This window comes from Schistocerca serialis, chromosome 4 (assembly GCF_023864345.2).
Source record: "Schistocerca serialis cubense isolate TAMUIC-IGC-003099 chromosome 4, iqSchSeri2.2, whole genome shotgun sequence".
Classification (NCBI taxonomy): domain Eukaryota; kingdom Metazoa; phylum Arthropoda; class Insecta; order Orthoptera; family Acrididae; genus Schistocerca; species Schistocerca serialis.
The window spans coordinates 743,128,428-743,144,738 of NC_064641.1; positions in this window are offsets into that span (position 1 = coordinate 743,128,428).

The window sequence follows — 16,311 nt, forward strand, 5'->3', positions numbered from 1 at the left end:
CAATATCCCCCGTAGTCCTATTTTTACGGGTCCAACATACTTGAGAAACATACTAGAGTGGGTTGGACGAGAGTTTTGCACACAATCTCTTTGTAGATTGACTGGGTCTTCCCAATGAACCGAGGTTTGCCACCTGTTTTACCTGTGATGGAACCTATGTGATTATTCCATTTTATATTCCCACACATTTTTCACCCACGTATTGTTTTGAGTGCGTTATCGTCATAGGATACCAATTTTTCTGAATATTTAAAGCAAGCTGCCAATTTTGCAACAGTTTGAAGTCCTGTAAAATCTGATTGAATATTTTTGCAGCTTTTTCCAGATAGTACCTCATTGTAGATACTGCATCGACAACAAAAATGTTTGAAGTAACTATTAATGTTGTCTGCCCTGTATTAATATACAACTTGAACAGTAACCGTCCCAATCAGTGGCGGCTGCTTTGTAAGAGCGCATTAGCGCGTGAATAACCAAGCTTTCGATGCCTTGCGGATTTGTTGGTTCTTTTCCTTTGAATGCTGTTAAACGTAACATAGATGCTTGCAATTTGAAAGATAGGGACTTAAATCTCCGGTGTTACTGCTCCTCTTTGACTACGAGAAACTTGGCAACAGGGTTGCGAGCACACCTGTAAGTTGTGCACATTTTAAAGAGCTTTTGCGCATGCGCAGCTCGTGTGACATAATTGCCTTACGGCTAAATACCAACGGATTTAGTAAACAACGGTTACAATTCACGATATGGTCAGCTAGCCTTTGCCACTCAACTAGAAATTTCCGTCAGTGCCACTAGGTGGAAGCACATTGCGGCAGACTTTTATCCCTGTTCGCTCGGCTCGATAAACGAGTACTTCCTGATCGACAGGTGTCACGTGTAGAGAATTTGGGAGACATTCTTGGAATAGTCTTCTTCGCAACAGCCTGTTGGTGTAGTGGAGGACAGCCGGTGGTAGCAGGTACTGACTCTCCACTGTTGGTTTGCTTGAGGATGCCTTGTCTCAGGTCCACGGCGAAAGAAATCGACAGAGAAAATTTGTGCCCAAGATCCATTCTCAAACATCTGCGACCTGAAACTGCCATGAAAATTTCTCATGCATTTTGAGGTTCACGGTGTGTGTGACAGTTCTGATAAGTTTTATATGAGTATTCCTTATGGCTTATAGTTGTATGACAGGCTCACTTATGAGATGGAGTCGATCAGGGAGTACTGATTTATTGAGTTGTCTATCACATGCAGCCTATCACTGTCACTCAGAATTGTGTCCAAACTAGTTTGGCCCATGTGTTTTAGCCATAGGCGACTTAAGTGACTGCAGCAAATTGAAGCACCTATTGCAGATCGCGTATTTGCATTTGGGCAACTGTACAGTGTGGAGTAGTTGTATGCTCTGTCGCCAAACCAAGTGCGATATCAAAGCAGACATGGTTTCATCAGCTCGCCTGTGTGGGCGTTGTGTTGTCAGCTGTGAGTGTGGTTGTCGCAGCTGGTCGAAGGTCACTGCCCACGCACGGAGTGCTAGTGACGTCACTCTTGCAATCTCAGGTGACTTTGGCCGTTTGTGGCTGCGGGCAGCACCAGGAATGCACTGGCAGTGGTCATTGTTATCTGTCACTCCTATGTATCGTCGTTGCTGTAGGATAGCAAGAAGTCTGTCAGCCAGGACTAATTTCCATTATTTCGATTTCGCATGAGATCATTGCACAGTATCTGAGATGGAGGTTTGAAGAAAGAAATGGCTCTGAGCACTATGTGAATTAACTTCTGAGGTCATCAGTCCCCTAGAACTTAGAACCACTTAAACCTAACTAACCTAAGAACATCACACACATCCATGCCAGAGGCAGGATTCGAAACTGCGAGCGTAGCGGTCGCGCGGTTCCAGACTGTAGCGCCCAGAACCGCTCGCCACTGCGGCCGGCGTAGTTTGAAGAGTCATAGTGTCCATAACGTGCTCTCTAGCGTGAGAGTCAAGTTGATTGATGTACGGAGATCTCTTCAAAGCAGAGACAGTGTCCTATTTCCCAGTCTTTCCTCGTAAATTGTTTCAAATGGCTCTAAACACTATGGGACTTAACTTCTAAGGTCATCATCCCCTAGAACTTAGAACTACTTCAACTAACCTAAGGACATCACACAAACCCATGCCCGAAGCAGGATTCAAACCTGCGACCGTAGCCCTCGTAAATTACTTATTGCATTTTTTGCTTTAGCGCAGTGGTTGCCAACTTTTCTTGACCATTACCTCCGAGTGTATTCAGGCGTTAGCAGGTAACCCCCTCCACCCACCATCTGTTGCCCCCTTCCACTTCATTATCACCAACTTTAGCACCTAACTGTAGAGTGAAAGACTTCTCTTGGTACACTTTCATTATTAAAATGATGAAAGAGGCATGATCTTTAGTTTGTGTGTTTGTGTATGAGTGACTGTGCATTAAAAGGAATGACGAAGGCATCCGTGGTGCTTCACAAGAGCTACCCATAACTCCTTACCAGAAAAGAGAGCTAACTATCCACAGTGAGGGCACACACTTGTTACAAGACACGATTCCTCTGCGTTACTCATCTCCATTGCAACACTTCCTTGACCTGCACCATGCAACCCCATTTAAAATTAAACAACTTCAGATGTCTGCACTATACTTACTGTTCGTAAATCACTTCTTTGCTGCACTCCTTGCTTCCGAATCTGCAGAAAATGGACGACTTCAGGCCGTTAATGCGTTGTGACTAAGCACTCTAATAATAATAATACACTGAAGAGTCAAAGAAAGTAGTACACCTGTCTAATCATGTAGGGCCCCTGCGAGCACGCAGAAGTGCAGCAACATGACGTGGCATGGATTCGACTAATGTCTGAAGTAGTGCTGGAGGGAGTTGACTCCATACATCCTGCAGAGCTGTCCATAAATCTGCAAGTTTACTAGGGGCTTAAGGTCTCTTCTGAACAGCACATAGGAGAGCATCCCAAATATACTCAATAATGTTCATGTATGGGGAGGTTGCTGGTCATTGGAAGTGCTTAAACTTAGAAGAATGTTCTTGGAGCCACTCTGTAGTAGTTCTGGATGTGTGGGGTGTGGCATTGTCCTGGAATTGTCCAAGTCCGTCGGGATGCTTAATCTACATCTACATCTACTTGATTACTGTGCTACTCACAAAAAGTGCCTGGGAGAGGATTCAATGAACCACCTTCAGGCTATCTCTCTACCGATCCACTCTCGAACAGCACGTGGGAGAAACGAGCACTTACATTTTTCTGTGTGAGCCCCGATTGCTCTTATTTTATCGTGATGATCATTTCTCCCTATGTAAGTGGGTGCCAACAGGATGTTTTCGCAATCGTAGGAGAAAACTGGTGATTGAAATTTCATGAGAAGATCCCATCGCAACGAAAAAGGCCTTTGTTTTAATGATTGCCACTCCATTTCACGAATCATGTCTGTGGCACTATCTCCTCCATTTCGCGATAATGCAAAACGTGCTGCCCTTGTTTGAACTTTTTCGATGTCATATCTCAGTCCCACCTGATGCGGATCCCACAATGCACAGCAATACTCCAGGATAGGGGCAGACAAGCGTGGTGTAAGCAGTCTCTTTAGTAGACCTGTTGCACCTTCTAAGTGTTCTGCCAATAAATCGCAGTCTTTGGTTTGCTCTACCCACAACATTATCTATGTGTGTATTGGTCATCTGATAACTTTACAAGACAGTAAATGGCAGCATCATCTGCAAACAATCTAAGAGGGCTACTCAGCTTGTCTCGTATGTCGTTAATATAGATCAGGAACAATAGAGGACCTGTAACACTTCCTTGGAGACCTCCAGTTGTTACTTCTGTTTTACTGGATGGATTTCCATCTATTTCTATGAACTGTGACCTTTTTGACAGGAAATCACGAATCCAGTCGCACAACTGAGGCAATATTCCATAGTCACGCAGTTTGGTTAGAAGACGCCAGTGAGGAATGGTGTCGAAAGCCTTCTGGACATCTAAAAATATGGAATCAATTTGACGTCCCCTGTCAATAGCACGCGTTACTTCATGAGTATAAAGAGCTAGTTGTAATTCACAACAACGATATTTTCTGAGTCCGTGTTGACTACGTGTCAATAAATCATTCACTTCAAGGTTCATTCACTTCAAGGTAATTCATAATGTTTGAACACAGCCTGTGTTTCAAAACCCTACTGCAAATCGACGTTAGTGATATGGGCTTTTAATTCAGCGGATTACTTCTATTTCCCTTTTTTGGGTTTTGATGTGATTTGAGCAATTTTCCAGTCTTTAGGTACCGATCTTTCTATGAGCGAGTGGTTGTATTTTGCTAAATATGGAGCTATTGTATCAGCATACTCTGACAGGAGCCTGACTTATATATAATCTGGACCAGAGGCCTTACCTTGATTAAGAGATTTAAGTTGCTTCACTACACCGAGGACTTCTAAGTTTCTCATCTTGGCAGCTGTTCTAGACTGGAATTGAGGAATATTTATGTCTTCTTCTTTGGTGAAGGAGTTTCGGAAAACCATGTTTAATAACTCTGCTTTAGTGGCACTGTCATCAGTGACTTCACCATTGTGTCCACAATGGATATGAATGGATGCAGGTGATCAGAAAGGATGGTTTTGGATGTGCACCTGTCAGAGTCGTATATCACTCCAACTGCACACGTCCCACACCATCACAGAGCCTCCATCAGCCGGAGTGGCCGAGCGGTTCTAGGCGCTACAGTCTGGAACCGCGCGACCGCTACGGCCGCAGGTTCGAATCCTGCCTCGGACATGGATTGTGTGATGTCCTTAGGTTAGTTGGGTTTAAGTAGATCTACGTTCTAGGGGACTGATGACCTCAGAAGTTAAGTCCCATAGTGCTCAGAGCCATTTGAACCATTTTAGCCTCCATCAACTGCTGACATGCAGGGCCCATGGATTCACGAGGTTGTCTCCATACCTGTACACGTCTATTCGTTCGATACAGTCTGAAACGAGACTCGTCCAACCAGGCAACATGTTCCCAGTCATCAACAGTCCAATGTCATTGTTGACGGGCCCAGGCAAGGCATAAAGCTTTGTGTCGTACAGTCATCAATGATACACAAATACAGTTCGCACATTGGCTGTTGTTAATGGCCCAGCATGAAATCTGCAGCAATTTGCGGAAGAGTTGTACTTCTGTCACGTTGAACAATTCTCTTCAGTCGTCATTGGTCCCATTCTTGCAGGATCTTCTTCCAGCCACAGTGATGTCAGAGGCTGATGTTTTACTGGCTTTCTAATATTCACTGTACACTCCTGAAATGGTGATACGGGAAAATCTCAACTTCATCGCTACCTCGGAAATGCTATGTCCCATAGCTCGTGCGCCAACTGTAACAACATGTTCAAACTCACTTAAATCTTGATAACCTGCCATTGTAGCAGCAGTAACTGAACTGACAACTGCACAAGACACTTGTTGTCTTATATAGGAGTTGCAGATCACAGTGCCGTATTCTGCCTGTTTACATATCTCTGTATTTGGACACGCATGCCTATACCAATTTCTTTGGCGCTTCAGTGTAGTTGTATGGCAGGCATTGTAAACTCTGTTGGTAATTTCTCTCTGGGGATGGTGCTTACTTACGAGACGGTGTCGATCAGGAAGTACTGATTTATTGAGTTGTCTATCACATACAGCCTACCATTGTCACTCTGAAACGTGGCGAAACTAGATAGGCCCATGTGTTTTAGCTATAGGCGACTTAAGTGAGCGCAGCAACGCGGAACACCTATTTCAGACCACGTATTTGCGTTTGGGTGACTGTACAGTGTGGAGGAGTTGCATGCTCTGTCGCCAAACCAAGTATAAGACCAATACAGCCATGGTTACATCACCTCTCCTGTGTTGGCTTTGTGTTGGCAGCAGTCAGCGTGGTTGTTCAAGCTGGTTGAAGGTCACCGCCCTCGCGCCGAGCGCTAGTGACGTCACTCTTGTAATCTCGGGTCACTTCGGCTGCCTGTGGCTGTGGGCAACAGCAGGAATGCACTGGCGGTAGTCATTGTTGTCTGTCACTCCTATGTATCGTCGTTGCTGTAGGATAGCAAGTAAACTGTCAGCCAGGGCTAATTTTCATTATTTCGATTTCACGCGAGATCATTGCCATTGTATATGAGATGATAGTTTGATGAGCCATAGCGTCTATAATGTGCTCTTTGGTATGAGAATCAAGTTGATTGATGTACGGAGGTGTCTTCAAAGCTGAGATGGTGTCCTATTTACGAGTCTTTCCACTTAAATTGCTTGTCGCAATTTTTTCTTTAGTGCAGTGGTTGTCAACCTTTCTTGACCATTAACCCTGAGTGCAATTAGGCATTATCAAGTAACTCCCCTCCTCCGGCCATCTGTTGCCTCCCTCATTATCACCAACTTTAGCACCTAACAGGGGAATGAAAGACTTCTCTTGGCACACTTTCATTATTAAAATGATGAAAGAGGAATGATATTTAGTTTGTGTGTGTGTGTGTGTGTGTGTGTGTGTGTGTGTGTGTGTGTGTCTGTTAGAAAGAATGACGAGGGAATCCGTGCTGTATCGCAAGTGTTACTCCCAACTCCTTCTCAGGAAAGAAAGCTAACCTTCCGCAGTGAGGGTACACACTTGTTACGAAACATGCTTCTCATGCGTTGCTCGTCTCCATTGCTGTACTTGCTTGATCGGCTCACTGCAACCCCATTTAAGATTAAACAACTTCAGATATGTGCACTATACCTTCTGTTCGTAAATCACTTCGTTGCTGCACTCCTTACCTCGTCTGGACTGGCAGAGATTGGACGACTTCAGGCTGTTAATGCGTTGTGTCTAACAGCTCTAATAATAATAATAAAACTGTATACAGCACAGTAGTAGCCCTTATGTAGTTATTGTTGTATCATGCTGTCAATTAAATCATTTATCTGTTTCAAAGTGAGTAATGAAGCAATTTTTGGACTGCTGCAGGTACTATTTACACCTTGGAGAAGGCATTTTCTTGAGATATTTAGCATTTGTTACGTATATATCTCACTTTTATCATTAGCGATGTATGAAACAAAGCACAATGTATGTGTGCAGTGGGTGGAGCCTCCAACGCATTAATGCTACTAATTGAGAAAAAGTATGCTTTATAACATGCAATCAATATTAATTACAAAATTGTGATAATTCTAACGATCTTTTGAAAATGATTTACAGGGTGTCCGAAAAGTCTTTCCCTGATTACATAAATTGATAACTCAGATTAGAAGTAAGATACAAATATGAAACTGGTGTCTAATTGTTTACAAACTATGAAGTTAACTACCAGTAAACTTCCACATCAATTGTTGCCCAATGACAGTACACGTCGATATGATTTTGCGGTCGAAATGCTATCACGTATTGAGGACGATGATGGTTATCTCAGACGAATTGTCTTTTCCGACGAAGCGACCTTTTTTGTCAGTGGAGTAGTGAATCGCCATAATGTGCGCATTTGGGGTTCACAACCCCCCGGCGAGGTCATGGAGTGCACCAGAGGCAGTCCAAAGGTGAATGTTTGGTGCGCGCTATTGGACGATCGAATTATCGGGCCATACTTCTTCGCTGAGGCTACCATCACATCTGCAGTGTATCTGGACATGTTGCAACTGTATGCTGTTCCTCAGCTGCTTCAGTATCACCCTCATGTCTTGTTTCAGCAAGAAGGTGCACCGCCTCATTGGGGTTTGGACGTCCGTGCCTATCTCGATATGACCTTTCCTGCGCGATGGATTGGTCGTGATGGGCCAACGGTTTGGCCTCCACGCTCTCCTGACATAACCCCATTAGACTTCTTTCTATCGGGTTATGTCAAGGACGAGGTCTACCGAACACGTGTACCAGATCTTGAAACCCTGCGGCAACGGATAACCACAGTCGTTGAATCGCTCCCTCCAGTGATGTTGGCTAATGTGTGGACGGAAATTGAATATTGCCGAGATGTGCTACGTGCTACCAAGGGTGCTAATGTGGAAGTTTACTGATGTGTGAAAGAAACTTTGATAGTTTGTAAACAATTAGACACCAGTTTCATATTTGTATCTTACTTCTAGCCTGAGTTATCAATTTATGTAATCAGGGAAAGACTTTTCGGACACCCTGTAGTTCCGTGACTGAAAAAGAATCGAATAGGTTAGTTTTTACCCCTTAGAAAATTTCGTTTTACCCCTCAACGGGTAATTACCCCCAGGATGGGAACCACCGCTCTAGTGTCTTGGCGAGTAAGCGGAATAACGTTGCCTTCGCGACGTCGAATTTGTCGTTGTCAGCAGGTGTTTGTATCACGTCGCCCATGATGGGACTGTGCTCTCCTGTGTTGCTTCATAGGGCCAAGAACTTAGAAGTATCGTCGAAGTTGTCGTGGCTGCATATCAAGTCGATGCTCGTGAACCATGTTGCTGGGTTTTCTGGTTGGAAGGGTGGTAGCTTAGTGTGAAAACTCCACCGAAATTTTGTCGTTGATGCGCTGAGATGTGTGGTCTGAGGGCCAGGGTGGACGAGGTCTCTGGGACCACGTGCTGTACAGATGGCACCCAGAGGTGATGCTGTTCAGAGCTAAAGTAGTAGGCAGAATATTTTTTTCTTGGTATGAGGGAAGATTGAACTCATCACCGAAATAGCCATGGAGATCGAAAGTCATTATATATTGCTCGTGCACACGTTCATCATAGATGCAGTCAATGGTACAACACGGTAGAACTCCCTTTTGTGTTTCATACATAACATAGGATGATCCAGATGGTAGAAAACATTATGCGAGTCTCCGTGGGAGGTGCCGTTTGGTCCACGTTGTTCGTACTGGCGGCTATCGTGGGACAGCTCCACTGTCGAAGTACACTTGTTATACTGCAATAGCTTCTGATGTTCGTTGCGGGGTCACCACTGTGGGAAATCCAGCAGGGAACGCACGCAGGAAGAAACAGAAAACTAGTAAGTGCAATTAACACACGCCTTATTGTTAAACACGGACATACGAAGAAACATACGGGGAACAGGCAAATAAATGTGAACACCTGTACTTACTTTGGAATGGTTTATCAATAAGGTGTTGGGCCACCACTTGCCCGTAATACAGCTGCGATTCTTCTTGAAATACCGGCATATAATGATTGTATAGTTTCCAGTGGAATGTTATGCCACTCTTCGATCAGAACCTCTTCTAAGTCTTGTAGTGGCGATGGAGTGGAAAGCTGGAAATCTGCTCTGGAGTCAGCGCTCCAATACCACCCACAAGGTTTTGGTAATGCTCAAGTCCGGGGACTGTGCTCGCCAGGGAAGACGCTGCAGTTCAATTGCGTGTCCCTCATGCTGCGAATTTTTACTGTCCTGGCTGTGTGAATGGGTGCATTATCGTCCTGAAATATGGCATCATTGTTGGGGGAAAAACGTTTGAATCATGGGGTGCACCTGATCATTTAAAATTTTCACATAATCATTGGCTGTAACACTGTCTTTGAAAGTAATTATGGGACCAGCAAATACTATGATATGGTTGCCGACACTGTCACACTTCCACCTCCATGCTTAACGGTTGGAATCAAGCAATCAGGACTGTAGCCTTCTTTTGTCGTTCTCGAGACGTACACCCTGCTCGATGTTGGAAATGACGAAAACGTTGACTCGTCGGATCATATGGTGTGTTTCCACTGATCAGTCGTCCAGGATTTATGCTCCTGACACTATGTTTTACGCTTCTTTGCCTTGGTTGTCGTCACTAATGGTTTCCACATAGCAGTTCGTCCATGAATATTCGCTTTATGGAGTTCTCGGGGGCCAATCTCGATAGATACCAGGTCTCGAAGATGGTTATTGAGCTCTGCAGTCACTTTAGCCATCGCAGTTTTGTGTTTTTTTGAAACAATTCGTGCTAGCGTACGACAATCTCTGTCATTTAGTTTTGACTTGACCCACTATTACGTTTACACGATGATGACTGTCCATGTTTTGTGTAGGCTGTCATGGCTTTTGAAACCGTTGCTGTTGATACTGTAACAACCCACCCAACACTTATCTGGTTTTGGGCGTGTGTTCACCTCAGCTAATTGACTAATAGATCAACAGAGAGTGCAAAACTGCCGCAGTATCGGATAGTGCAAAGAAAGTAATAAGGCCCTGTGACTCCTGATTGAGCTGTGGTGGCAGTGTTGACATTAATTGATTCAGAATTGATCCCTTTTAATTAAGAAGGGGTGCACGTTGATGTTATATTCAGCTATTGAACACCAGATGCAAATGTTGAACATTAAATTAATTAAGAAAGTGACTTGTGATTTCAACTAATTGATTGAAAACAGATGCAGTCGATTAGCACAAATTTATTTTAACTCACGACCTTCAGTCATCACATTACATGACTCTCCTAACAGGCAGTGGGATAAATTGCGTTTATGTGGAGTAAAACCCAATAAATCAAAATTAATTCCTATCGACTGACCCAGGCGTAATGCGAAGTGCGAGAAGAATTCTACAATACACGGCCCATGAAGCCCTCGTGGAAACTTTGCCGGCGTGATCCAACAAATTAATCAGTGGCCTAACTGAAGCCGGAGCGGGCGCAATATCACCGAATTCAGCGTGGCGGGGCGGCGTCGTTGTGCGGACGTCGGCCGGCCTTGTGGTGCTGCAAGGCTGCGCTCGTCTAGCTATCTTGCTCGGTACATAGCTGAACGAAAACTATTTATCTTCAAGCTCAATCGTTCCGTTTGCTAAGTCCTAAACTGCAGAGATGCTCACTCTCTCTCAGGCAAGTTGAATAAAGAACGCCACGTACGCACTCTAGGCAAGCTGGGAACGGAAGACCTCTGTGGCGACTTCTGCCAGTCCGCTCTTCGCCTCGGTTTCCCCTCCAGCAAAATCACTTTTGCCAATTGCAGCGCCAGTCACGTTAATTACGCGTCGCTTCCGACCAATGCCTGCTCTGGGAAGTGAACAAATTCCCACAAAATTTCCCTTCCTCTCAACTTCTGCTATTTAGCTCCTCCCAGGCCACCCATCAAGGTTAGCGTCTGCACAAAACACCAATTTTTTGGAATTCTGACTCCCAGGAGAGTACTTCAAATTCCTTGGTCCTATGTTCCCATTGGAGGCCGGCGAATTTCATTCTGTCGCTCTTCACCTGATTTACTTCAGACTCTGCAGACCGTGAATTCAGCGTGAAGTTGCTGTAGTCACGAACACACATATTTTGGCCTCTGCTGACCGCTCCACAGTAGCTTTGCGCGGCTTTCTCACATGTTTCACTGAAAACGGGATGACGGACATTTATCAACAGGTGTACAAGTTCTCTGTCTGCTTCCCGGTACACCAGCATGGGGTGAACCATCCCCTCACTGTCACTCATCTTAAGGCAGCTGGAGGCCGCGCCCCATTACCGCTTTCTTAGAGTTTGAGCCGCCCTAAGCTGCCTATTGTCGCTTCTCTTCGATGCTCCCCAACCAGCCACAGTCAACTCTGTATACTTCCCTGGGATGAACTAGCCTCCAGTAAATCGACGCGTTTCCATAAAGTTTTCATGTTGTGTGAATTACTTTAAAACCATCACCCGACATTAATTATTCCAATACATCCATACTATACCCTCTACAAGATGCACTGTGCCTTGCCAGTCATTTTTGTTCAGCCCTACTGTTCACTTAACGTGAGTTTGGTGATATTTAATGACTTCATGTAAGGGGCATAGTTCTTGCCATCTTACAATACATTCAATAAGTTGTCTGTCTTGGTTACTGATGCTCCAGCTAATCGGGTCCCCACAATCAGCCCTCTTTGGAACTATTAGGTCGTCCACTGCACAGCAACCTCGGCCTCTGGATGCAAATACTAAGTGTGCGCTACTCGTGAACAACCTGCTGAACACGCACAGTCCAATGTGACACATGCCTTACCTGCGCTGTTGATTGTCAAACATAACCATCCCATTACCACTGCTGTTCACATTATTTTGCCTATCCCCTGTATGTGCACATTTGATAACAATGAACTTCTTGCGGGAGCCTAAACACACTGCCAATGGGCTCTGTTTTCTAATATTTTTCAAAATGGTTCAAATGGCTCTGAGCACTATGGGACTTAACAGCTGTGGTCATCAGTCCCCTAGAACTTAGAACTACTTAAACCTAACTAACCTAAGGACATCACACACATCCATGCCCGAGGCAGGATTCGAACCTGCGCCCATAGCAGTCGCACGGTTCCGGACTGCGCGGCGAGAACCGCGAGACCACCGCGGCCGGCTAATATTTTTCATCATCAACAGTGAGGTCCATACACTCCAGTACTTTTCATTGGAAAAGTCTACATTCAGACAGTAACACAGCTATTTAATAACGAAAACAATGACATTCCAAATGCATTGAAGTAAGGTCAAATCGTAAGGTTAACAGGGAGACCCCGAGATGTACGTTCAGTCTTCTTCTTTAAAAGGTTGTTCTTCCTTCGCACATAATGGCAGCTTTCCTACATGAAATGTGTGAGTTGTGTTAGATGTATCTGTTGGGTGTAGCTGATTGTAATGGGCCCATGTATAGTGTAGTGTCATGTTTTCTGTTGTATGATGATGAAAGTAGGAAAGAGGAGAAACTCAATGCCAACACATAGCTCATATCTCTCGCATAGCTCAAGGGGGCCACCATGCTTACGTCCCCATCTGGCAGACGAATCATCAACAGTGAGATCTGAAATATAATCCAAGACATTACCGTAAAGGCTAGTGATCAAGAATTTCCCGTCATCACGTCTCCTCCTCTTGCTGGCCAAATACTGGGTGTGAAAATTTCTTCCATCACAAGAACGAATCGCCTTTCTTCCGAGTCGAGCGCCACAGCCCAGATGAGCATTATTACCGACCTCTGCTACGATGGGACAGGGGAAATGGAGAGATGTTATCCAAATACACAGATTAGGAGTGCAGAACCTTACGAGGAACCTATACCAGTAATTGTTCGACTTCACAACAATGGAGCCAGGCAGTACATGAAAAATTACAGACCTACCAGGTCCAAACCACAATATATGATTCTTCGACATTGGCAGCAACGACAAAGAAGTACAATGGACCACTTGCAAGTTATGAATGAAATTACAGATTCTGAGAGAGTTCTGCATTAATGGCCGTTGAGAAAGAGACATTGATTCATTTGCTTGATGAAACTGTACCGTTTGGCTCTAGTGTGGATAAACTTCAGCAGCCAATTGTAGAACTTACAAGAGCATGTTTGAAAACAGCTGTAAAAATCAACTATACTAAGACTAAAGTAGTGTACAATCAACATCTCGTAAAGTAAATGTTACAAAGCAAGTGACCATGATGGGTACTCATCGAAGAAGATTGTCAGGAAAAATAAGAGAACGATAGCTGCACATTTACGTGATTACTCTGCTATTCACAATAAGGTGTATGGCAAAGGGTTCAATGAATCACCTTCAAGCTGTCTGTCTACCATTCCACTCTCGCACGGCATGCGGGAGAAACGAGCACTTACATTTTTCTGTGCGAGCTCCAGTTTCTCTTATTTTATCGCGATGATCATTTCTCCCTATGTAGGTGGGTGCCAACAGGATGTTTTCGCAATCGGAAGAGAAAACTGGTGATCGAAATTTCATGAGAAGATCCCGTTGCAACGAAAAACGCCTTCGTTTTAATGATTGCCACTCCAATTCACGTATCATGTCTGTGAACTATCTCCCCTCTTTCGCGATAATACAAAACGAGCTGCCCTTGTTTGAACTTTTTCGATGTCATCCGTCAGTCCCACCTGATGCGGATCCCACAATGCACAGCAATACTCCAGAATAGGACGGACAAGCCTGGTGTAAGCAGTCTTTTTAGTAGACCTGTTGCACCGTCTCCGTGTTCTGCCAATGAATCCCAGTCTTTGGTTTGCTCTACCCACAACATAATCTATGTGAGCGTTCCAATTTAGGTTATTTTTAATTGTAATCCCTAAGTATTTATTTGAATTTACAACCTTCATATTTGTGTGACCCATCGCGTAATCGAAATTTAGCGGATTTCTTTAGTACTCATGTGAATAACTTCACACCTGTCTTTATTCAAGGTCAACTGCCACTTTTTGCGCCATATAGTTATCTTATGCAAATCATTTTGTAATTTATTTTGGTCATCTGATAATTTTACAAGACAGTAAACAATAGCATCATCGGCAAACAATCTAAGACGGCTACTCGGGTTGTCTCCTATGTCGTTAATATATATCAGGAACAATACAGGACCTATAACTCTTCCTTGGAGAACTCCGGATACTATTTCTGTTTTACTGGATGACATTCCGTCTATTACTACGAACTGTGACCTTTTTGACAGGAAATCACGAATCCAGTCGCACAGCTGAAGCGATATTCCATAGGCACGCAGTTTGGTTAGAAGACGTTGAGAGGAACAGTGTCGAAAGCCTTCTGGAAATCTAAAAATATGAGCGAGCGGTTGCATATACTTGCTAAATATGGAGCTATCACATCAGCATACTCTGAAAGGAACCTGACTGGTATACAATCTGGACCGGAGGCCTTGCCTATTAAGTGATTTAAGCTGCTTTACTCCACCGAGGATATCTACTTCCAAGTTTCTCATCTTGGCAGTTGTTCTTGATTGGAATTCAGGAATATTTACTTCGTCGTCTTTGGTGAAGAAGTTTCGGAAAACCGTGTTTAATAACTCTGCTTTAGTGGCAGTGTCATCAGTGACTTCACCGTTGTTATCGTGTAATGAAGGTATTGATTGCGTCTTGCCACTGGTGTGCTTTATGTATGACCGGAATCTCTTTGGGTTTTCTGCCAGATTCCGAGACAGAGTTTCGTTGTGGAAATTATGAAAACCATCTCGCATTGAAGTACGCGCTAAATTTTGCAAAAGTCGATGCAGAACCGAATGTCGGACTCGCGAACCTTGCAAGCGCCAAAACGACATGAAAGGATCTCCGTAAGCTGGAACATGCAGGGCGTACTGAAATTCCAAAACCACCCAATTATGTCAGTAGGAACTAAGGAAAGGAAAAGAATGTACCGAAAGCTGAATAGTGAATTAAGGAGAGAACTAGAACAGCAAGGAAGTCATGGCTGAAAAAGAGAGAAACTAGAAAAGGAAGGAAAACATGAAATGATATGTGGATTAGCTGCTGACCTAGTCCTTGAAGCAAAGAAAAGAACCAACGTCGCATGGTCCTACGAACACGGCCTCAAATTCCAGGAGCATTACGTATCTCCTCGCAGTCTGCGACAATCCTATTCTGAAACGATTCTGAGTCAGGCACCGGACACGAATATATGAATGATTTTAAACGGTCTCACAAGTAGAAATCGATAACGTTCAAATCAACGTGAATGTGGAGGTCAAGCAACTGGACCAGCTCCAGTTACCTGTTGATCAGGAAACATTAGACCCAAGTGCTAGCGAGCTGTATGATTGCAGTATGCAGGAGTGCTGACATGAAAGAAGTGAGCTTGTTCACGAATGATCAATGGAGTATCTTCAGAAACATGAGATATAATGTTTTCCACGAAATTTTTGCTACCTGTGAGATTCAACTAACTGATCACCATTGATACGAGGGTGAGTTAAATGAAAACCTAAAATTTGTAATAACAAATCGAAATTTCGCGCCGTAAGTTGGTAAGCGTGCTACAAACAGCGTGCAGAATGGCCTGTAGGTGGCAGCATAGTGCTGATGTCCACATACCGTCGCAGTATCAGTATAAAGATGGCCGCCCCACTTGCGACTTGCACCAGGGAAGAACAACGTTCTGTTATTCGGTTTTTGCGTAGTGAAGGTGTGAAACCTATTGAAATTCATCGACGAATGAAGGTTTAGTACGGTGATGCATGTTTGTCACAACAGCAAGTCTACGAATGGAGTAGGAAGTTCGCAAATGGTGTGACTTCATTGGAAGATGCTCCTCGTCCAGATCAGGCACAACGAGTTATGACCCCACAGAACATTGCAGCAGTTGAAGCCATAGTGAAGGAAAACCGCCGAGTGACACTGAATGACATTGCAGCATTTTTACAGATTAGTTTTGATGAAGAGGTACGCCACGCGGTGCATGAGTAGTTGCGCGGACTACCAAAAGAATTTTTTTCTACAGGAATTTATGCACTTTGTAAGCGCTGGAGGACTTGCATTGAGCGTGGGGGAGATTATGTTGAAAAGTGATACAGCTTTGTACCACTTCTGCACAATAAATAATATTTAAAAAAATATTTAAGATTTTCATTTGACTCACCCTTGTACATGTTGAAGGAGAGCAACACTTGGTGACG